This window comes from Oratosquilla oratoria, chromosome 9 (genome assembly GCF_046742065.1).
Source record: "Oratosquilla oratoria isolate Oo_2021 chromosome 9, ASM4674206v1, whole genome shotgun sequence".
Taxonomy (NCBI): Eukaryota; Metazoa; Arthropoda; class Malacostraca; order Stomatopoda; family Squillidae; genus Oratosquilla; species Oratosquilla oratoria.
Window position 1 is genome coordinate 54179408 of NC_134785.1, and position 24000 is coordinate 54203407.

Here is a 24000-nt window from a genome sequence, read left to right on the forward strand (position 1 = left end):
TAACTGTGTGTGTGAGTGCCAGAATAGACGATAACAGCTTTTGGACTGTTAGTCTATTTGCCTGTTTTTTAAGCAATTTTAGTAATGTTGTGACATGCATGCACACACACGTGTACACACACACACACACATACACATACATACACACACACACACACACACATACATACACATACACACACACACACACACACACACACACACACACACACACACACACACACACACACACACACACACACACACACACACACACACACACACACACACACACACACACACACACACACACACACACACACATACAGACACAAACACACACATACATACAGACACAAACGCACACACATACACATACAGTCACACACACATGCACACACACACACACACACATTGCTAACGTACACGTGTTTGTGCATATCTTGTATCTATCTTTAGTGTGTGTGCGTGTCCGCGTGCGCGGGTGTGTAACAGAAAATATGTAAATTATCTTTTCAAATAAAAAGTTATGTACCTCTACTCCGTCTCACACGTTGACAGTGCTTAAATATACAGTAGGCAAAACGCAGTTGTACTCTAGCCCATGTTTACTTATACAAGACAAAAATCCATTAAACACAAGCGTGTGATATCGTTCGCGGAAGATATGTCGAACCATTTGTCATGTCCACGTAGTTCGTCCGCTCTTACGTCTTTATGTTGAGCACATGTTTGCGTACGACTCTTGGAAGGGACAAGAACGACTTCGCACTTTATCTGGCACATCAGTGTCAGGGACAGTCTTGGTCGTCACAGCGACATGTCCTAGACATGAACCGTGGACAGCACGTGAGAGAAGCTTGTCAGAGAGGAGGAGCGAAGTAGGGTCGGTTACGGTTTGGTACAAGGCAGGAGAGTGAAATGATAACAGAGGGATCGTCTGTGTCCTGGGAACTTTCGTGAAGGGACAAATCGTCTTCTAATGTCGTTTTTTTTTCTCTCTCTCTCTCTTTTCTGTCTCTTGTTCTCTCTCTAAATCGTTCTCTTTCTCTCTCTCTCTCTCTCTCTCTTTCTCCCTCTCTTTTTTCTGTCTCTCGTTCTCTCTCTAAATCGTTCTCTTTCTCTCTCTCTCTCTCTCTCTCCCTCTCTTTTTTCTGTTTCTCGTTCTCTCTCTAAATCGTTCTCTTTCTCTCTTTCTCTCTCTTTCTTCTTTTTCCTCTCTCTTGAAGGGAGAGAGTGTCTTCCAATGCTCTTTCTTATTCTAAATTTGTTTTAAGAAGGTGTTTTCTTTATTCTTTTTAGAAGGGACATATTATAAGTGTCCTTTCTATATATATATGTATGTATATATGTATATATGTATGTATATATATATATATATATATATATATATATATGTATATATATATTTTTTTCTTTCTTTTTCTATTTAAAGGAATAATTTTGTCTTTAGTTTTAATTCCTAAGGTTTCACTTAAAATAATTGGTTCACGGTAGCAGAAATTTAATTTTAACAGCAGAATCTAACTGGCCTTGACGATTTTTGACCAATTCATAAATACTTTTTATCTTCTCCATGTCCTCTGTCTTGTGATTTTTTTTTTTTTTTAAATGACAGACTAAAGATGGTTTTTTTTTTTTTTTTTTTTTTGTTTTTTTTTTGGCCAGGGCAAAATATCGCTAAGACAGGGACTAAACATCTTCGAGTGCATTTCAGAAATGTCTGAACTTGTCTGAAATGCTAAGAATTTCAAACATGAAGGAAAATTCTATGTTAATGGTATTGCGTGAGACAAGTGCAAATAGTTTAAACAGGAATCTCTAAAATTCGAAACTCTTCTACATTTGTAATAAAAACTGACTTCTGAAGTTTTCCTAAAGAATACTAGAGACTTTCCAATTTCAGAAATTTCTGAAAGAGAAAACTATCTGCATCTGTTTTCTTCGAGTGTATTTTTTCTTCTTCTCAAATTCTTTGGAATTCAGAGGACGTAGTGAAAGCTGGAACAACAAGAAATCTGAGGTGGTAATTTAACACAGCAATTGCCACAACATCGTTCATTGGTGCTGGGGTAGTAACGACAAGAAACGACTAACTTTACGAGTTTATGTCAAGACTGAGATCCAACGGTTCCGTGCACAAGACTAGTCTTCTAGTGGCTTTTGTGTCACCGCCAACGAAACCTCTTTTTTTTTAATAGGTAAAATTACGCAAAGGTCGTGTTGGATTGAAGAGTTCTGTTGTTCACGGGTTCTATGCATCAAAGTATTGGGTTATTTAATTTTCAATTGTAGGTCTGTGCAAGGTCTCTTTCTTTTCGTAGGTAGTCCTGCGCATAGTGAGCGATGGATTACGCGTTTAACTCCATTTTCGTTGGGAGCCCTACGCAGCGGATGTGATGGCTTTGGGGAATTTCGTGCCTTTTTACAATCAGTTCTGCACAGCAACCGGACTAGAGTGGGAGCTCTCCACAGTAATAAAAGAAAAAATAATGCAATAGGCTACAAACGAACGTCTTGGAAATTATTCACACGTCTTAGGAGACATTATTCCAAAGCCCTCTTCAGGAGAACCGACGGTCGAACGGCCGAGACGACTCAGAAAACGACGACGTGACGTAAAAGGCTAATCTCTCCCGCGCACGTCGCGTCGACTCTGCAGACGCATTTGCTAACAAATCTATTCCTGGTCCCTCGATTCCATTTCACCCCGCGACCGTGTAGGTTCGCCCAAGGAGCTTAGTGTGGGGATTGCAAGGGTCCGGTCCTCTTTGTCAGGTCCTTACTCACGCCCAAACAGACTCCCCAGTGCCACACACTGATGTCATGTTGATGCCAAACCGTTCCCCTGGGAGTGAACTTTACGAACTACGGGCTGTACGCGCTATGGTGTTTTTCATTTGTGTCCGAATAGTTCGTACCCTTTTCGTTATATTTAGTGCACTGATCCAATTCTTACACGTGACCCTGTTTCAGTGGCTTGCGACAGTAAAGGATGACAGAAGAGATTTTGATCAGAATGAAAAAGAGATGAGAAGTGACTAAGACAAGTTACCGAATGAATAATCAAACAAAGAATTAAGTAATAGATAATGAAAATATATATCAAATGAATATGTACACACACACACACACACACGCAGATATTCTTGGGAATTTTCTAATCTTGTCTAAAAACTTCGAGCTTAGAAAAAAGGAAAACAATTCTAGTTACTTATTAGAACTTATTATTCAGCTGAGTGAAACATTGACAATGGCAGACTTGATTATTGTTATTCAGAAAAAAAAAATCCAAACAGATCAAATGCAAAGGCTAGAATGGTTTGGGGTCACGATCGAACATAAAACCGCTCAACCATGAGGTCATCCCCAAGCTGCATAAAATCGTCTGTATTCAGCCTGAATAAAGTATATCAAGCAAGACACCCCGAGATAAGAGATGACATAATACCATTACGTCCGAAACTGTATTACATGAAGTATATTCCCTTGTTTCAAACGGAAATTGCTCTTGATCGTATCTCAATTTTAGAAGAAAAAAAAAATTGTTTAGTAATAATAAGTGTCTGCCTCAAGTTTTACTATCTGGAAGTCCACAGCCCCACGGAAGGCGGCAACGATCCTTTTATAGATCTCTCTGGGTAGACACATTGGACTGATGTTTGTGTCGCATAAATGTCAGTCTGTTTCTGTCACTGCACGAGAGGAGTGACTTGTTGTCACATCTCCTTATGTAAAAAAAGACGGAGAGAAAGAAAAAGTGGAAGAAAGATGGTGAGAGCTGCCTTCGGAGTAGTCTGGGGACAGAGCACCAGTCCCCCGGGGCTGCATCACCATATAGAGGTCAGGGTGTTGATGGACTTGAAGAGCGTCCACAAGGGAGACGATTCTCTCCGAGGTCTGTTTCGTAAGAACACCACGCACAAGCTCTCATCGCTTATCCAAAGTTTGAAATAAAAGTCACACACACACACACACACACACACACACACACACACACACACGCACACGCACACATATATATATATATATATATATACTGTATATATATATATATATATGTATATATATATAATATACATATATATATATATATGTATACAGTGTGCGTGACTTAACCCATTACGCGTAATGGGTTAAGTCACTGACACTTTATCACGTCCGAGCTGAGTTCGGTTCCTCGGCTCGACCACGTTTCAATTTCCAATATATGCCTCCTTCGAACTTCTCAGTCTCGATGGCAAGGAATTAAAAGTGGATTGTGGTTGAAAATATGTTAATCTGTTCACCGGGAACCATTCAGTGTATGCATGTATATATATATATACATATATATATATATATATGTATGTATATACATGTATATATATATATATATACACATATATACATATATATATATATATATATATATATTGGAGGAGGGAGGTAACAGGGGAGCACTCACTTCCTACTTACCCTTTCCCATCCACCCAATCTTATCTCTTGCCCCGTCCCCTACCCACCACGTATTCCGTTCTAAAATGGGGAGCTTATGAAATGCTGTTTATGCTCTCCTAAAAACGTCACCTGTTCCCGTTATGGTTATGTCTTTTGCAATGTTGCCGTGGGTCCATTTTAACTGAGGACTTGCGTCTGAACTAGATGCATGCTGTAGCTCTTTATTGCCTGCAATTTGAACTTTGATATGACAGATGTCTGCAGTGTGTCTTTGAGCTATTTTGAGTTATTACTAGTAAGTATCTATTACATTCTAGGTACGGACTGATCTATCTTGGGTTCGGTATCGTTGTCCACAAGAGTGAATATCAGAGGCATAGATGAGAGTATTCGGAACATGCAACGTTGCCACATTTCTCTCTGAGTCCTAACTCACTCGCATACACACCAAGACAAACACACAGTTGGTAGAGTTCTCGGCTGCCACTACGGAGGTCCGGGTTCGAATCCCGCCCAGGGCTGAAATAATTTTATAACCGCTACGCTACGAGTCGTTGCTCCAACTCTCGTGGGCGGGGAGTTGTGTGTGTGTGTGTGTGTGTGCGTGTAAGGTCACAGCATTACCCATACATCGTTCATGTATGAGCTCTGAACTCTCTTCCGGGAGGGAAACAGCTATCGATCACGAACCCAACACGTGATCCAAGACCATGATGAATCACGCACATCGTGGTGTGGTCAGCGTTTTGGTGTATGATGTTTGCGGTCCCGAGTTCAAGCCACGCTCCTGGCTTGAAAAGCTTTCACTGATACCACAGGTCGTTACTATCCCCATTGAGGAAAGTCCTGGTGGTGGTGACGATGATGATGATGATGATGATGATGATGATGATGATGATGATGATGATGATGATGATGATGATGATGATGATGATGATGATGATGATGATGATGATGATGATGATGATGATGATGATGATGATGATGATGATGATGGTGATGATGATATATTTGTGCGTGTTTGTGTATGCGTGTGTGTATGTGTGATTCACCATGGTCTTTGGATCACGTGTTGAGCTCGTGATCGACAGCTATTTCCCTCCCAGAAGAGATGCTCAGAGCTCGTATGACCGATCTATGGGTGATGCTGTGTCCTTATACGCACACACACCCCTAACTCCCCGCCCACGAGAGTTGGAGTAACGACTCGAAGCGCAGCGATACTGAAACGAGACAAATCAAAACAAAACGAAATTTATAAAACAAAACTGATCAAAGCGAAAACGAGATAGAATCAAATAAGACGAAAAAATAAAAACGAATAAAACAAAACGAAACGAAACAACAAAAAATGAATAAAACTCAAATAGCAACATACACACCGTCAATGTCAGTCCCAGGTCTTCCTAAAGGGCCATTTAGACGGTCGAACACTTTGACAAACCCGGTTTGTCAGACAAGTGTTTGAAGTGATGTTTGACCGTGTGAATGAGGCATTTGGTCGTCAAACACGTTTGTCGAACGTGTTTGACAACCAAATACCCTATTCACACGGTCAAACATCACTTCAAACACATGTTTGACAAACCGGGTTTGTCAAACCGTTTGGCCGTCTAAATGCCCCTTTACGTACACAACTGCCGACCTTCTCCAGCGGACTCGAGAGTACCTGTGCCGCGTTCTGGCCGCATACTCGTGTCGTTCCTCTTTGATCATCATCCCTATTAGGACGCGTATCCGCTGACGCGTTTACTTTCGAGAACCAGGTCTCGTATAAATTTCATGGCTGCCGGTATGGAATTTTATTCAGCTAAAGAAACTCATCCTAACTCGTAAGTGTTAAGGAAAAGATATCGCGATCATAAATGCGTGGAAGATGGGGAGATGATGGTCTGCGGACATGGAAACAGTGCGTAAACTGACGGAGTGAGGGTCAGACGCATTTCCGCTCGAGCGAAGGTTAGGTGGAAATGGATTGAGATTAGGATTAGGATTAGGGGAGTGGAAGAGGTGGTGAAGGAGAAGCACGGGGAGGAGGAGGAGGAGGAGGAGGAGGAGGAGGAAAATGGGAAGGAAAATTCGGAGCAAAATGATGATGAGATGGAAGAAAAGATATGGAAGGAGAGCCGGAAGAGGGAGAATGATAAGGATGAGGAGAAAGATGGGAATAAGGTTGAGGAGGAAAAGGAAGAAGAAGAAGAGGAGGAGGAGGAGTGGGAGAAGAAGGAGAATTGTGGGAAGGAAGAATAGGAGGAGAGGGGAAGAAGACATGAAAGAACGAGAGAAGAAAGAGGAGAAGAAAAAGGAACAGGAGTTGGAGGAAATAGAAAAATAGAAAAAAATAAAAAAGGAATGGTGATATCAACACCTTAGAACATCTTGATAACAGGACTCGATAGTCTATTACGTGCGTTTTAATTCGACAAATATTTCCGTCTCTAACGTTGCTAAATATCAGTTATACACAAACTATTTACAGCTTGCTTGGAAGAGATTTTCAGAAGGTTGAATTGGGAAGAAAAAGGTTTGAAGATCAATGGCGAATATTTGAACCACCTAAGGTTTGCTGATGACATTATTCTTTTTTTTCCTGGATAATATGAAAATACTCATCTTTATATTGATGCTGATTTAATGAACAAAAATGGATGGCAGTGAGAGTCGGTAATACGAAGATTATTTTTGCCATAAATTTTGGCGGCACCCTCAGTTGATCTCACGGCATTCTTTGGTGCCGCGGCACACCGATTGGGAACCACAACCACTAGGCTAAGGGGACATAGGGAGAGTGATGCTTGCTCAAGTTGCCGAGAAACGTGACTCGTTCCATCCACCAAACCTCCATAATCCTCGATGACCCGACACGAGACGTCGAACTCACGAGTTCGAGAACCTACTGAAGAACTGAGAAACGACTTAAGCATGGCCATCGTCATCATGGATTCACCGACGTCATCATTGTCTCATTAATATCAAAATGACCAAAATGATACATGGACTCTCAGAAATTTGCTTTACGAAGAGAGGCTTAGGCACCTTAACTTACACTCTCTGGAAAGACGCAGAGTGCGGGTGATCTAATAGAGGTGTTCAAGTGGATCAAAGGCTTTAACAAGGGTGATGCAAACAAGGTCATTATATTAAAACAACAGGGCAGGACTCGCAGTAATAGATTTAAACTAGACAAATTTAGTTTTAAGAAGGACATAGGCAAGAATTGGTTTACTAATAGGATGGTCAACGAATGGAATAGACTTAGTAACCATGTAGTGAGCGCTGAAACTATCAGTTGTTTTAAGAAACGGTTAGACAACCTTATGGATGGGGATGACAGGTGGTGATGGATACGGAGCTGCATAGTGTAGGCCTTATGGTCTCTTGCAGTCTCCTTCATTCTTATGTTCTTATGTTATGTTCAAACATGGCCATCGTCATTTTGGATTTATCAACGTCATCACTGTCTCATTAATATCATTATTAGTAGTAGTATTTCAAGTAATACGATTAAATATGTCAATTACCTATCATCTGACTTCTCATTTATATTTCTTTTATCTATCAAACTATTTTTCTATTTAACTCAATTAGTGAATTATTTGTCTAAGTTGACAGGACTCTGCACTTGAATAGGATTAATTCGGCATAAGGGCAGAGAAGCTATGCTTGTAGTTTTAATGTTGAGAATGTATGTGTGTGTGTGTGTGTGTGTGTGTGTGTGTGTGTGTGTGTGTGTGTGTGTGTGTGTGTGTGTGTGCGTGTAAATGTGAGTGTGTGTGTGAATCTCATGTCCTCACAAATAGAGGGGGTTGGTGGTCTTCGGTGAGATGGATAGGGAGGAAAAGTAGGATAGAAATAGATAAGAAGTGGAAGATAGTGAAGGGATACAGACCATATCACTATGTTTCCGGTAAAAAAAAAAAAAAAAAAAAAAAAAAAAAAAAAAATCGACAAATCGACGTGAGGTAATAGCTGGCGAAGGTATAAGCGGATTCAAAGAGATTACATATGAGTGTCCACATATTCAACCAACACACACACACACACACACACACACACACACACACACACACACACACACACACACACACGACTCGGTGGCGCGGTTGGTAGAGTCCCAGACTGTCAGTATGGCGGTACCGGCGGTACCTAGTTCGAATCCTGCCCAGAGCTGAAATTATTTCAGTATCGCTGAGCTGCTAGTCCTTACACCAACTCTCGTGGCGGGGAGTTGGGTGTGTGCGTGTGCGTGTAAGGTCACAGCATTACCCATAGATCGGTTATATATGAGCTCTGATCTCTCTTCCGGGAGGGAAATAGCTGTCGATCACGAGTCCAACATGTGATCCAAAACCATGGTGAAGCACACAAACACAAATGCACGCACACATACACACACTCAAACACACACACATACTCACACTCAAACACACACACATGTACACTATATATATATATATATACATATATATATATGTATATACATATATATATATATATATTTATATATGTATATATGTATGTATATATATATACATATATATACATATATATATATATATATATATATATATATGTATATATGTATATATATATATATATATATATATATATATATATATGTATATATGTATAAATATATATATATATATATATATATATATATATATATATATGATCTAAGCAGTGTATTTCAGCCTCTGAGAAAGTAAATAAGTTTCAAGGACTGATTGCGCGATCTTTTGACTTCAAAAGTCCATCTCTCATTAGCAAGTTATATAAATCGTTCGTCCACATTTAGAATATGCTGTTTCCATATGGTCACTGAATCTCAGTAAAGACAATGACAGATTGCAAAAAGTACAACGGCAAGCCACAAAACTGATTCCAAATATCAAAATTAAATCATACAAAAATCGACTAAAGCATACGAATCCATTTCCCCTAAAAAGGCGTAGATTCAGAGGTAACCTGATACAGGTCTATAAGATTTTAAAGGGAATTGATGACTCGAAAAATTACAAAATTTTCACACTAAATGAAAACCAGACAAGAATTAATGGTCTCAAACTGTCAGGAAATAGATTTAATTTGGAAGCGGGTAAAAATAACTTCGTCAACCGTGTAGTTAATGAATGGAATAAACTTCCTGCATGCAAAGAGCTTTAAAATTCGAATGCGAATAATACATAAAATACATAGATAAGTATATTGAAACGCAAACATATCTGAGAGCCAAATTGTAGAGTCCTGCATCAGTGTGTCAACAGGGTAGTCTATCATGCATATTTATTGTGGTAAGTTATCGTGGTGAGTTGGTCTCCTCCTAACCTCCTCTGCAACCGTTGTCGTTGGTCAAAGAAGAAGAAGAAGAAGAAGAAGAAGAAGAAGAAGAAGAAGAAGAAGAAGAAGAAGAAGAAGAAGAAGAAGAAGAAGAAGAAGAAGAAGAAGAAGAAGAAGAAGAAGAAGAAGAAGAAGAAGAAGAAGAAGAAGAAAGAAAATATTCGTTCCTGACTTGTAAAAAACCCGTTCGTTTCGGGAGGTCACTTTTAGAACGAGATCGCCAAGTTCTTGCCAAAAAAACATTCTACATTACGTCACCGAAAGGGTTACTCAAAAATTGCACTTTTTTCTATCAGTAAACAAATATAAGTAATCTATGTATAACTCTACAACTTCTAAGTCTTTCTCATTTCCTCTTTTCATTCATAGATATTACAATGACACAGAATTCTCACAGACGGTTGCCAGACAGACACAGTAATGAGCTTTTTATGAACTTTTTCGCAGGTATTTTGTAACAGTTATACGGGCTGATGATTGCGGCAGCCCAGAAGAAGAAGGCGGTCGAAAAGACAGAGACTAGACTTTGCGGCGACAAACTGTGACCGCATCAGTATGCGTCCCGGCTCATGGCCCTTGTGCCAGTACCCGTGTCAGTAGTACACAGTCCACATGGTGAGAACCGGAAGTGAGGTTCAGTAACAAACGGCTTAAGATGGGGTTCACACGGTCGAACGGTCCGTCGAACGCGGTTCGACAGACACGTGTTTAAAGTGATGTGTGAACGTGTGAACGGGGTATTTGGTTGTCGAACACGTTGGTTGAACCCCAAATACCCCGTTCACACGTTCACACATCATCACTTTAAACACGTGTCTGTTGAACCGCGTTCGACCAGCTGTTAGACCGTGTAAACGCCCTCTAACGGCGCCTAGTGGTGGCTGTCCACATGTGGTTTACGAACGAGTACACAATGATCACCTAAATTGATACTAAAATCCTGGTCGGCTGATAGAAGCACGACAGTGCGCTGAGCTATGAAATGTTATGGGGCAGAGGGGATAGACGCCTATCTAAGGTCGTAAGGACGTTGGTACAGTGGCGTAACTACAAGTAAAAGTTTAGTTGGAAGGACAAAGTTAAGATTTTGTATGCTACAAGTTTACTTCTCTATTTCAGGTAATAGCTTTAGCACTTTTCAGGAAAATACAAGATACAAGAGTTGCTTGAGGGTTAACAACTGTTAAGATGAAAGAAGGACAGGAACATGGGTAGGTGACGGCAACACTCCGTTACTCAGAGTGGAGTCAGAAAGGAGTACGACGTCAGAAGGAGTAGGAGTGTGAGGTTAGAGGAGTGAGGAGTCGGAAAGGAGGCGGGAAAGTGGAGTCAGGAGAGTGAAGACTCTTAATCAAACGACTCACAGCTAGACGTGAGATTATGTCCGGGGACCACTATCCTTTGGAGATGCTATGGTTCGGACACTCTACAATAAAGACGGATTCAACCATTTTCCTTTCTGAAACCGCGATTAGACTTAAACACTAATTTAGCCTTATCCCAGTCAAAACAATGTCCTTTGGAGATGCTATAGTTCGGACATTCTACAATTAAGACGGATTCAACCATTTTCCTTTCTGAAACCGCGATTAGACTTAAACACTAATTTAGCCTTATCCCAGTCAAAACAATGGTTTTTGTTACTGACATATTGGAACACGGCCAAAGTTTCTTGGCCCGTGGTTTAGAGGACAGTCACCGGACATTACCTCACCTCTATCTGTGAATCGTTTAGTTAAAAATCTTCGCCCTCCTGACCCCGCTCCCCCTCCGCTTCTGACCCCACCCTCCTCCCCCCCTCTTGAGCTCACACCCCTCTTACTACTGAGTGACGAAATGTTGCCCGTCATCTACCCATGTTCCTGTCCCTCTATCATCTTAACAGTATTTAAGTCTCAAATAACTCTTGTATCTTGTATTTTCCTGGAGAGGGTTATAGCTTTTAGCCGATATAGAGACGTTTAGCTTTCTTCTTTGTTTCCTGTTTAATTCCGTCTGTGGGTTCATCGTGCATACATAAATACATACATGCATACATATATGTGCGTGTGTATGCGTATGTGCGTGCGTGCGTCTGTGTGCGTGCGTACGTGTGTGTGTGTGCGTGCGTACGTGTGTGTGTGTGTGTGTGTGTGTGTGTGTGTGTGTGTGTGTGTGTGTGTGTGTGTGTGTGTGTGTGTGTGTGTGTGATTATTTGCCTAGTTACCTAGTTGTATCTTACGGGAAGGGGAGCTATGCTCGTGGTCCCCCGTCTTTGTATCTAGCAGTATCTAGTTTGCTCTTAAATTCATATATGGTTTTTGCGCACACTATTGATTCGTTCAATTCGTTCCAGACTGGTGTGTGTGTGTGTGTGCGTGTGTGTGTGTGTGTGTGTGTGTGTGTGTGTGTGTGTGTGTGTGTGTGTGTGTGTGTGTGTGTGTGTGTGTGTGTGTATTCACCTCGGATCTGCTGCAGTCTCTGTCGAGACAGCCAGACACCACCCTACGGCAGTGAGCTCAGAGCTCATTATTTGCCGATCTCTGGGTAGGTCTGAGACCACTCACACACCACACACCGGGACAGCAAGGTCACAACTCCTTGACTAACGTCCCGTACCTACTCACTGCTAGGTGAACAGGGGTTACACGTGAAAGGAGACAAACCCAACTTATCTCCGCCCGGCCGGGGAATCGAACCCCGGTTCTCTGGCTTGTGAGGCCAGTGCTTTACCAATCCGCCACCGAGCCGTGTGTGTGTGTGTGTGTGTGTGTGTGTGTGTGTGTGTGTGTGTTTGTGTGCGTTTGTTTTTGAGTGTGTGTAGAACTGTGACGGAAGAAGAGGCAAAGAAAATATAGGGTTACGTAGTATGGAGTGAGTTATGGTTTAGAGGACAAATCACGCATTGTTTGCAAACGACGTACAACTGACAGGTGACAGTGAGTGACGGTTGCAGGAAACCTACCGCCCAACAACCTTTAGGGCGAACCTGTGGAGGTCAAAATGTATCGTCAAGGTACAAAGAAAACGATGAGAAAGATGTCACTGACGATGGAGAAGACGAAGGAAGGAGCTCAAGTAGATCTTGGATTCTGCGAATGATGGAGGAATAGAAATTGAAAAAGAGTGATTGATGAATATAAGAAGGTTGACAGGATCGTCATGAATATGTGAATGGAAATGGAAAAGATAATTTCGTTCAGAGAAAGATTGGGTAATGTTAAACAATGTGTGTGAGATCAAGCTGCGTACTCTAGTGGTAAAGTTGTCCCAAAGAACAGTTTGCGATGTGAGGAAAGTTGGATAATAATAAAGCAGTGATGAGCCTGTGTGTGTGTGTGTGTGTGTGTGTGTGTGTGTGTGTGTGTGTGTGTGTGTGTGTGTGTGTGTGTGTGTGTGTGTGTGTGTGTGCGTGTGTGTGTATCTGGCGAAGCTCCATTAACTAACTGCACCCTATGGGTACGGTACACCCGTATCACGGAGGCATGATACACGTCTTCCTTTAGCCGATAAGAAACATTCCTCTGAACTATACGTCTCATCTCTCCTGTCATACGTCAGAGGGGGTGGGAAATTCATATCCTTCGCATTACTTCTGCATAGTTTTTTTTTTTTTTTTTTTTTTTTATGCCCGGGAACTGGCTTCCCAAGGGGACTCGTCCGGGCACTCAGGCTCGGTCCGTTTTCTTCATAAACTGCGCGCGCGCATACCCGGGACAATACTCACCAGAGAACGGGTCCAGGACGGGTCACGCCGGCTTACCTGGAAGGACAAAGAAGCAATTAGTTAGACAGTCTTGGCTATATACTATCATGCATGACCAATAGTAGTGTGATATGTTAAGCTCTTTTTTTTTTTCTACAATGTCATCTTGCCTGTGTGGTACGAGGACACATTATCCTTGGTTATAAGCTCAACTCCTAAATGATTTTGGAATTCGTGAGATTTGTTTAATCCGTGTTTACTTAATGTAATAACCACTTTGTCATCAATCTAACACACAAACTATTTTGAAAATTATTCATGTATCCTTGTCCCTTTTATCAAAGAGAGAAAAAAGACCTTCTTGAGATATACTACGCACTAGAATCTTTCAGAACTACGTCTCGGTGTGTGCGTGTGTGTGTGTGTGTGTGTGTGTGTGTGTGTGTGTGTGTGTGTGTGTGTTTGTGTGTGTGTGTGTGTGTGTGTGTTGTCATGACGACAATGATATTATCCCATCGCCTTTCCACCTTACATCAGAAGCCCCTAAAAGCCACCTAAGAACTGAACATGGCATATCCCTGACAAGAAACATGCTAGAAGAAAATACAGAGATATTGGATATAAGTACAGACAATAAACGTCTCCCAATCTTAGTGGCATTATACAGGGTGTCTCAGAAAAATGTACTCATTCCATGACATCACGAGTAACTGTGATATTGGATATACGCAGGGGGTGAGGGAACTAGACTGGACTAAAGGGAAAGACTAAACTTTTCTTTGATTTCATCACATTCTTTAACTTAAAGCCTTAATCTTGTACTAATGTAAAAAAAAAATACTGCACTTACTGTCTTTCAAAGTGTGCGTACATTTTAATGAGACACCCTGTATATCAAAGACTTGAGTCCAAATTTAAACATACAAGCGGAGGACCTTAAGGCACTCCTAAACATGCCAATAACCGCCAGTACCCCAAGGATGCAACAAACCGCTAGAAACACAAGTATGGGACAAAACACCACAAGCCCAAGGATGGGACAAAATGGCACAAAACCAAACATGCGACTTTACGTCACAATCCGTAGCCGGAGGCTTTCCCAAGCATGGGACAACCCGTCACTACCCGAGTTACCCGTTAACCTTACCCAGCTCCCGGGAACTTCTCCAAGTTATCCGGTAACCTACCCAAGTGAAGAGCAAGTATGAACGAAGACATGAAATGTAATATCATTCCATTCTTCGGAACATTCTTCCCACAAAAAGTAAGAATATCCCAAGCTACTGAGGAAGGGTCCTGTAGCAGAAATCGTGAACTAGCTATAATGACAACCTATAGTGAAGTCATAAACCTCATTTCAAAGAACAAGTTCATAATAAGACATACAGAAAGAACTCTTAAAGAAAATAACAAGCTCACATCTAGCCATCACTTTCAATGAGGTTTGCAGAAGAGAAAATATCCTGTCCATTTATACCATTAATAAATATATATATATATTATATATATATATATATATATATATATATATATATATATATATATATATATATATATATATATATATATATATATATATTATATATATATGTATATATATATATATACACATATACACATGCATATACATAAGTGTGCAATAAAGAAGAGAGCACCATATACTCCCACAATTTTTGGCAGAACCTTGTGGGCAGGCATACCAATCGCTCACTATTGCACTTCCACACAGGAGTACCAACCTTACCAACCTTATGTGTTACTGTTTGCACTGACTGTTAACTCATCTCTGACTAGCTTCTCTGAGCTCGCTAAATTAAAATTCCTGACAAAAACAAATAAACAAACAGAAAGCCAACAGCATTTGCCAGATGTAGACACGAGCTTTGTAGAGTTCGCATGGACGTTAATCAACAGAAAAGAAAACATTGCTGCAGTGTTAGCAACGGAACGTGGCTCCCCCAGAAAGAAGATCCTTATCAGCATTATTCTCTTCTGCCTGAAATGGTCCGTGGTTTGCCTTCTTCAGCAGAGGACTTGTTCCTGGACGTAGAAAACAACTTGTGTCTGTGTGAGCACATCAAACTGACATGAGCTTAATACAGTGAAGACGGATGTTCGGACAGTTAGAGCAAATGCTATAATTATCTTTCCATAAGGAAAAATAGCAGATACTGAATCACTTATCTTTTTTTATTGCAGTGAGGGCAACATGAAGTTTAATGAAGTTTAAGTTACATACTAGTACTGTGAATATACTTCATTTATATGTATATGTGTATACGTATAATTGTGTGTGTGTGTGTGTGTGTGTATTCACTTGGTCTTTGGCTCGCGTGTTGGACTCGTGATCGACAGCTATTTCCCTCCTGGAAGAGAGCTCAGAGCTCGTAGGTCCGATCTATGGGTAATGCTATGACCTTGCACACACACACACACCCCCAACTCCCCGCCCACGAGTTGTGTGTGTGTGTGTGTGTGTGTGTGTGTGTGTGTGTGTGTGTGTGTGTGTGTGTGTGTGTGTTCTCGCGCGTGTATATGTGTGTGTATGTATGTGTGTATATGTGATTCATCACGGTCTTGGATCACGTGTTGGACTAATGACCAACAGATATTACCCTTGCGGATCAGAGCTCAGAGCTCATATATATCCTTATCTATTGGTAATGCTGTGAACTTACACATAAACACAGCGAACTCGCAGTATAGTGATGCTGTTTATTTCAACCCTCCGCAGGATTCGAACACACACACACACACACGCACACACTTTCAGACACACACATACTTACACACGTGCACGCGCGTACACACACGCATACACTCACACACAATCACAAACATACACATACGTCCACACAAACACACACGTGCACACTAACTTTCACAAACACACATATACACGTGAACATTTACAAACACACATACACGCAAGAACAATCATACACACACACGCACACATAAACAGACACACGGACACGCACATTCACAAACACACACCTACACAGGGACACACATACACGCACACAAAAAAAAAAAAATCGCGTTTTTTCCCCATCACCTCAGCGAGAGAGTGTTTCCTTGTTCTCTGTCACACTGACTAAGCGTAATGTAGGTGATCGAAAAATAAATATATAAATAAAATAAAATCTTTGTAGACACACCATAGCCATCTTTCGCCCCAACCCACCCGTCTGGCCTGCGTCGGTCTGTGTATAAACGAAGTCTGCAACTTGCAACATCCGGCTAGCGCTCACCAGTCGGTTAAAGGTTCGAACCCTTCCTGCTGACAGCCTTGGGTTATACTGCTGGTTCCTCCTTGGCAGGGAGAAAGATTAATCACATTCTCCTTTTCATCAGGAGGATAATAAGCTTTTCAGCAAGAGATTAGTTAGGCGATTGTGAGAGACAAATGATCCTTTCTGGTTTCTACTGGTGTACTATCCTGATAATAAAAAGGAAGTGAGTCCTTTGAAAGACATTTTTTCATTTCCTTAAACAATCGTGATGTTCCTTTGAAGCTTTAAGGACCTCATAAGAGTGCAAATAGGATCACCTGGTATTCATTTTCGTGAGGAAGATGGTCTGCGTATTCCTGAAACTCTTCCTGTTTTGTGAAAATCTACACCAGCGTTTCCCAACCTTTTCCGACCATAGCACCCCCTGTCGTCATGTCTAAGCAGTCCAGCACCCCTATCTTGTTATTAGAAGGATAAAAGAAAGTGAAGTGTACTGCTTGATGATTTATTTTCTTGATTCCTTAGAACTGAAACAAATTGACAATATTGTTTGTAGAAGAAATAAGAACACCATAGAAAAATAAAATAGCACGGAAAAAGTCAAATATGCACAACTAGGTAATCAATGAGACTGTGATTTTTGTGTGCATCACTTCCGAACACCTTTACTTCACGCATGCGCACGACTTGATGGCGCGGTTGGTAGAGTTCCCGGCTGCCACTACGAAGATCCGGGTTCGAATCCCGCCAAGGGCTGAGAGAATTTCAGTATCGCTGAGCTGCGAATCCTTACTCCAACTGTCGTGGGCTAGGAGTTGGGGATGTGTGTCTGTGCGTGTAAGGTCACAGCGTTACTCATAGAGCGGTCCTTTATGAGCTCTGAGCTCTCTTCCGGGAGGGTAATAGCTGTCGATCACGAACCCAACACGTGATCCAAGACCATGGTGAATCACACTAAGCTGGATCAATTGGTCTGGCATTAACTGGAACAAAATCCTCAAGGTGTTATGTGTCGGGTCACGTCATCGTCAGATTCCCGCCCTGCCTCGGGCTCAATCAACGTCCACATTCTACGCTGACAAGATACTGATTTGACCTAGAAACTACATCAGCCGTTGGTCATTTTAGGCGAAATTAACATATTAATTAGTAGAACAAACAGGGCGTTACAGGAAACTGTATTTCACAGACAGAGAACAATTGCAAACCAACTGTTCAACAGCACTAATGTAGGGAATTTTTTTGCCTCACGGAAGGTCGATTTTTTCAACAAACGGACCACAAGAACGTGCTTTTGAATGTGTCTACGTGAAATAGCGGACCTAGGGCGGGGTTCGCACGTCGCCTTCATACATTGTGAAAGTCGAATTCAACTTTAATGCCTCATTTCTGGACCAGCCTATCCCCTTGGGGAATGATACAGCCTTGATATCTCGCCACAGTGTCTTAATTCAGCTTGGAAAGGGAAGAAGCGTGATGAGGGTACGAGGAAGACTGTGCGTGTTGGACTGACTTCGGTTGTGAATAGACTCAAATCGTGTAATCAGGTTAATCGTGCTCATTAAGCACTAATTTGAAAGCGAGGCACTAATCTACTGCATCTTGGATATCCCCTCATCGCAAATAGAGTTTGAGAAACCATGAAATGAGTCTTGAACAATTGTCCACCATTTACCCAGGTTCGAACCCCACTTGCCCGGGCTTGAGGCAGGAACGATACCCACTGAGCCACGCACATGTAACCTTGCTAATTAGTCTATTACCCAAACCTGTTCAGATCTCAAAAGTTTTTATCCAACTTGCAGCAACAACACCAACTCTTCCGTATCAAGGGATATATATTTTGTTATTAAGATTATTGCTAATCATCGTTATTACTCTGGCTACTGTCAGACGTGAGGTACAATTTGGGCAACAAAAAAGGAAAAAAAAAGAAAAAAGAAATAAAAATAAAATGAACACACCTCAATCAATCCCATTGTCCCAAAGGGCATTTTCTATCTTATGACCAACGCAAGACATTTTTTATGGGCCTCATTCTAGAACAAAATTTTGGATTACGAGACCAATCGCCATAACAAATATGGTCCTTCTTTCCCCTTAGCACAAAGTTGCCGATCTACCATTACAGGTCCCGAAAGTTTGCTTAAGAATAAATCTAATTCTCAGAACCCTCAAAATGGTTCTCAGACTATTTTGGTTGTTCCGGGAATCTCCAGGAATTGTGTAAAGCTTCCGAGGGCGATTTTGTTCAGCGTTCAAGTTAAAATAGAATAGAATGAATAAAACTTTGAGGTGTGCTACATGACATTGTCCCAGCGGGAAGTTTATTCCACTCGCTAACTACATCGTTCCTGAGATTAATTCTACCTAATTTTGCATGATAACTACTGCATTCTGCGTCCTGGCAGTTTGAAGCTACTGTTTCTTGTCTGGTTATTATTTAGAGTGAAAATACCCTTCATTGTCTTGGCGTACCTTGCTTGAATCCAATCATCCGATAAAAGAGCTATTTATGTACTCGTAAGACCTACAATAAAAGCTAACGCGTTTGATCAAGGTCAAATCTTAGACCATTCGAATGTGGTATTTTATACATTTATTCTGTCTACCGCTAAGCTATTCTATTAAGCTGAAAGAGTATTACTTACTGCATCCAAAGTTACAATCATTACTGGGAATAAAACCGGGGTCTTTCTTTCCAAACAAACGTGTTCTGCGTGCAATATCACTTCTGTTCCAAATCTGTGATATTTAACCACAACACGTTCAACGTTTTCTCATTCCAAAAGCAAACGCTGTATATATTTTACAAATCATACTGTTACTTGCGCAAATTATCTAAAAGAATTAATCACTTGTGAACCACAGATTTAAAAAAAATAGAAAGAGGGGGTTACCTCTGGTAGTGTGAGTTAATATCATAGCATACAAAGTCTCCACATTTCCTGAAAATATCGTCGACATGACGTCACGTACTCCTCAGACTCTGTGATTGCGATATGACGTCATTCAGTAATCCCCGCCCACTGCACGTGGGTAGACTTTGTATGTACTGTATTACCTAGGCTGGCTGTCTTCTCCCGTAAACCTGGGTGACTTTGCATGTCTCTTTGTTGTGTGCATTTCAATAAACACTGCCCCTACATCCAAAGCACCCCGCTGGTTTGCTTTTCCATTGTGAACCATTGTATTCTGCCTTCCCTCCTCCCACACCCCTACCCCCCATGCCTTCGTCTCATGACGTGGAGTCGTCATATATTCACCGCACTTTGTAGCGACAAGTTCAGGATACGATCAGCGCATTGTGACTTCCCTATTACCTGTGCGTGTGTGTGTGCATGCGTTGTATGTGATTCACCACAAGGGTCTTGGACCACGTGCTGGACTCGTGATCGACAGCTCTTTCCCTCCCGGAAGAGAGCTCAGAGCTCGTATATGACCGATATATGGGTAATGCTGTGACCTTACACGCACACACACACACACAACTCCCCCCACCACGGGAGTTGGAGTAACGACCCGTAGCACAGCGATGCGTGTGTAGGGGGAAGGGGGCAGCGTGCGACAGGTAAAACAACACGATATATGAAGTATATATAAAGTATGACCTTAATCCCGGATATGAAAAAAAGTAAAATAAAATAAAATAAAAAACACTAAGCGCATTTATTTTTATCTTTTGCCTGTACTGACACTACGACGCCACCAAAGCAATCTTATCTGACTTCTTTATTATTATTTACTATTTACCTGTTTGTTTATTATTTAACTATACCTATGCATTTATTTATTTTATTTATTATTATTTATATTACTATTATCTTTATTTTTTCTTTTTATTTATTCATCATTATTATATATATTTTTTCGCATCCGACCTAGTTATGGACCAAAAGGTCTCCAGTCGACATATTCCACCTTTGCAATCCTTTGTAATCCTTTATAACCTTGTGACTTCCACATTCGTCTCAAACGTTTATCCTGGCCGCCGACAGATATTTTTATTCAGCTGAGGGAAACCAGCATAGGCATCAAAGCATATACATGCTTTGACTATCAGAACTTCTGTGATCAATAGTTTACACGAAAGTGACTTTGATGTTTCGTCGTTGAATAATTGATGATCAACAACTTAAGTACAGAAATACAACTGAAGTCCTCAGCCACCAGAAGACGAAACTATTCTTACATATTCATTACTCATTATTTCTATTTTTCATCTATTTATATATTCATCTAATTATTCATTCATTCATTCACTCATTTATCTATTAATTCATTCATTCATTTACTTATTTAACAATCTACTAATTCATTAATCTTTATTAACTAATCTACTTATTTATCTACTTGTTTATTTATTTATTAATCAATTAATCTGTTTGTTTATTTATTTATTAATCAATTAATTTGTTTATTTATTTATCTATCTATTTATCTATCAACCCATTTATTTATTCAGTTTGTATTTCGACTGGTGATTTCGTCATAAGCCGATGAAAACCAATAATTTATCTCGATTAACATATAGACCAGCGTTTCCCAACCTGGGGGTGCTGAAATCAATTATAGGGGGTGCTGGGAAGTGATGCACACAAAAATCACATTGATATATGTATCATTGATTACCCAGTTGTGCATATTTGACTTTTCCCATGCTATTTTATTTTTCTAGTGTGTTCTTATTTCTTCTACAAACAATATTGTCAATTTGTTTCAGTTCTAAGGAATCAAGAAAATAAATCATCAAGCAGTACACTTCATTTTCTTATCCTTTTCTTATCCTTCTAATAACAAGATAGGGGTGCTGGCTTAGACGTGACAACAGGGCGTGCTATGGTCGGAAAATGTTGGGGAACGCTGCATATAGACGACGATGATCATTTTTGTAAATTTTTTCTGGCTTTCCTATGGCGACTTTATTCATCTCAAATCAACTCTCGTTTAAGGGTCAACGACATCCTTGACCTCTCTTATCCACACTGACCTCTCTTATACGAATGACACGTATACACAACTCCTGCAATGGTCATAAATAGCTTAATTCTAGCCTCGTGATATTGTGATTATGTGATGAATAAACATTATAGGTAATGGCGTAGATGGGTGTAGATATCCTCAGAGGAGGCACGAAGAGGCGGGACGGGAATGGGTGCCGGGGACAGACCAATGAACACGCGAGGAGAAACAACTTCGCCAACCGTGTAGTTAATGAGTGGAATAAACTTCCTCCTGAGGCAGTGCAATGTAGTTCAGTTCCAAGCTTGAGACGCGGGTAGAAACAACTTCGCCAACCGTGTAGTTAATTAATGGAATAAACTTCCTGCACAGGCAGTGCAATGTAGTTCAGTTCGAAGCTTGAGACGCGGGGAGAAACAACTTCGCCAACCGTGTAGTTAATGAATGGAATAAACTTCATGCAGAGGCAGTGCAATGTAGTTCAGTTTGAAGCTAGTGACGCGGGTAGAAACAACTTCGCCGACCGTGTAGTTAATGAATGGAATAAACTTCCTGCAGAGGCAATGCAATGTAGTTCAGTTCCAAGCTTGTGACGCGGGTAGAAACAACTTCGCCAACCGTGTAGTTAATTAATGGAATAAACTTCCTGCACAGGCAGTGCAATGTAGTTCAGTTCCAAGCTTGAGACGCGGGTAGGAACAACTTCGCCGACCGTGTAGTTAATGAATGGAATAAACTTCCTGCAGAGGCAATGCAATGTAGTTCAGTTCCAAGCTTGTGACGCGGGTAGAAACAACTTCGCCAACCGTGTAGTTAATGAATGGAATAAACCTCCTGCAGAGGCTGTGCAATGTAGTTCAGTTCGAAGCTTGAGACGCGGGTAGAAACAACTTCGCCAACCGTGTAGTTAATGAATGGAATAAACTTCCTCCTGAGGCAGTGCAATGTAGTTCAGTTCCAAGCTTGAGACGCGGGTAGAAACAACTTCGCCAACCGTGTAGTTAATGAATGGAATAAACCTCCTGCAGAGGCTGTGCAATGTAGTTCAGTTCGAAGCTTGAGACGCGAGTAGAAACAACTTCGCCAACCGTGTAGTTAATGAATGGAATAAACTTCCTGCAGAGACAGTGCACTGTAGTTCAGTTTGAAGCTTTAAGATTCCTTTAGATAAACACCTGAGCAAGATGTTGTAATACCTGCCATTGATCTTATATTATTTGTTTATTTTTTTGTTATTACGTGTCTGTTTGTTTATTTATATTTGATTTTAATTTGTTATTAGTTATCTGTCAATCTATTATTATTTACTATTTACCTGTTTATTGTTTAACTATACCTATGCATTAATTTTATTTATCATTATTTATATTATTATGATTTTTGTTTATTTATCTATTTAGCATTACTATATTTTTTCAAATCCGACCTAGATATGGACCAAAAGGTCTCCTGTCGGCATGCTTCGCCTTTGTGATCCTTTGTAATGAAACCCTAATACAGTAATTCCCAAACTACGGGGTAAATTACCTTCATGGGGGGGGGGGGGTAATTTACCATTTCTTCGGGGGCAATGGAGTGGCGACAGAAAAAAGTTAAGAATTCTGAAAATCAAGAAGCCAAGAATTCCTCAATTAGCTTCAAGTCATGCAACTCCATCCATCCCACTGATGTTCTCGACATCTTTGGGTAATAGTCACTTGAGATGCACAATGTCCAAATACAACAAATAAACGAAAATATCTCAACTGTTTTAATTTATCCATGCATATCCATGCTGACAACATTCTATGGACGGTGGTAACATGCTTAACGTGGGATGTTTAATTGGGTAACAAGCTAAAGAAGTTTGGGAATCACTCCCCTAAGACGTCGTCAGGGTGTCGAAGAAGTGCAAACGTTCTCAAGCGACAAAGAGAGTCGGGGTGGAATGCATAAATTAGGGAAACGATTTGTTTCATGGCAGGGGCTCTGTACTGTGGATGAATTGGTAGTATTCCTGGAACATTGATGAGGTGCAGTATTCGCAAAGTCAAAGAGGAAAGAGGTGAAGGGAGACTATGTGACGGGGAATAAGAAAGGCGTGAGGATGTTCCTCTATCATATCAAGTCAATGCGGGTAACGGCTGACTGAATACAAAAGTAAAAAACTAATGATATCAGTGTTACTTCCACTTGAAGCAAAATCCCTGTAGTATTTTTATATTTCATTTGTCTTCTCTGGTTCTCATGATATTATTTTCCCAGTTTGGTTGAAAGGTCATTCCGTTAACCTTGATTCTTTAACTGGTTAAACAAACTTTTAACGTTTGTGCTGACTGTCGCCATGCGGCTTTATTCAGCTGTGCGGATACTCCATGG

At 40.7% G+C, this 24000-nt stretch overlaps 1 protein-coding gene across 1 annotated transcript in view; it reads right to left on the minus strand.

Moving 5' to 3' along the window:
- Nucleotides 1–24000, minus strand: part of LOC143028418 (uncharacterized) — a 733983-nt gene that overhangs the window by 331927 nt on the left and 378056 nt on the right. Inside the window, exon 3 of the mRNA XM_076190468.1 lies at nucleotides 13466–13501. The gene's annotated coding sequence lies outside the window, so the exon portion shown is untranslated. The remainder of the gene's footprint in view (nucleotides 1–13465; nucleotides 13502–24000) is intronic.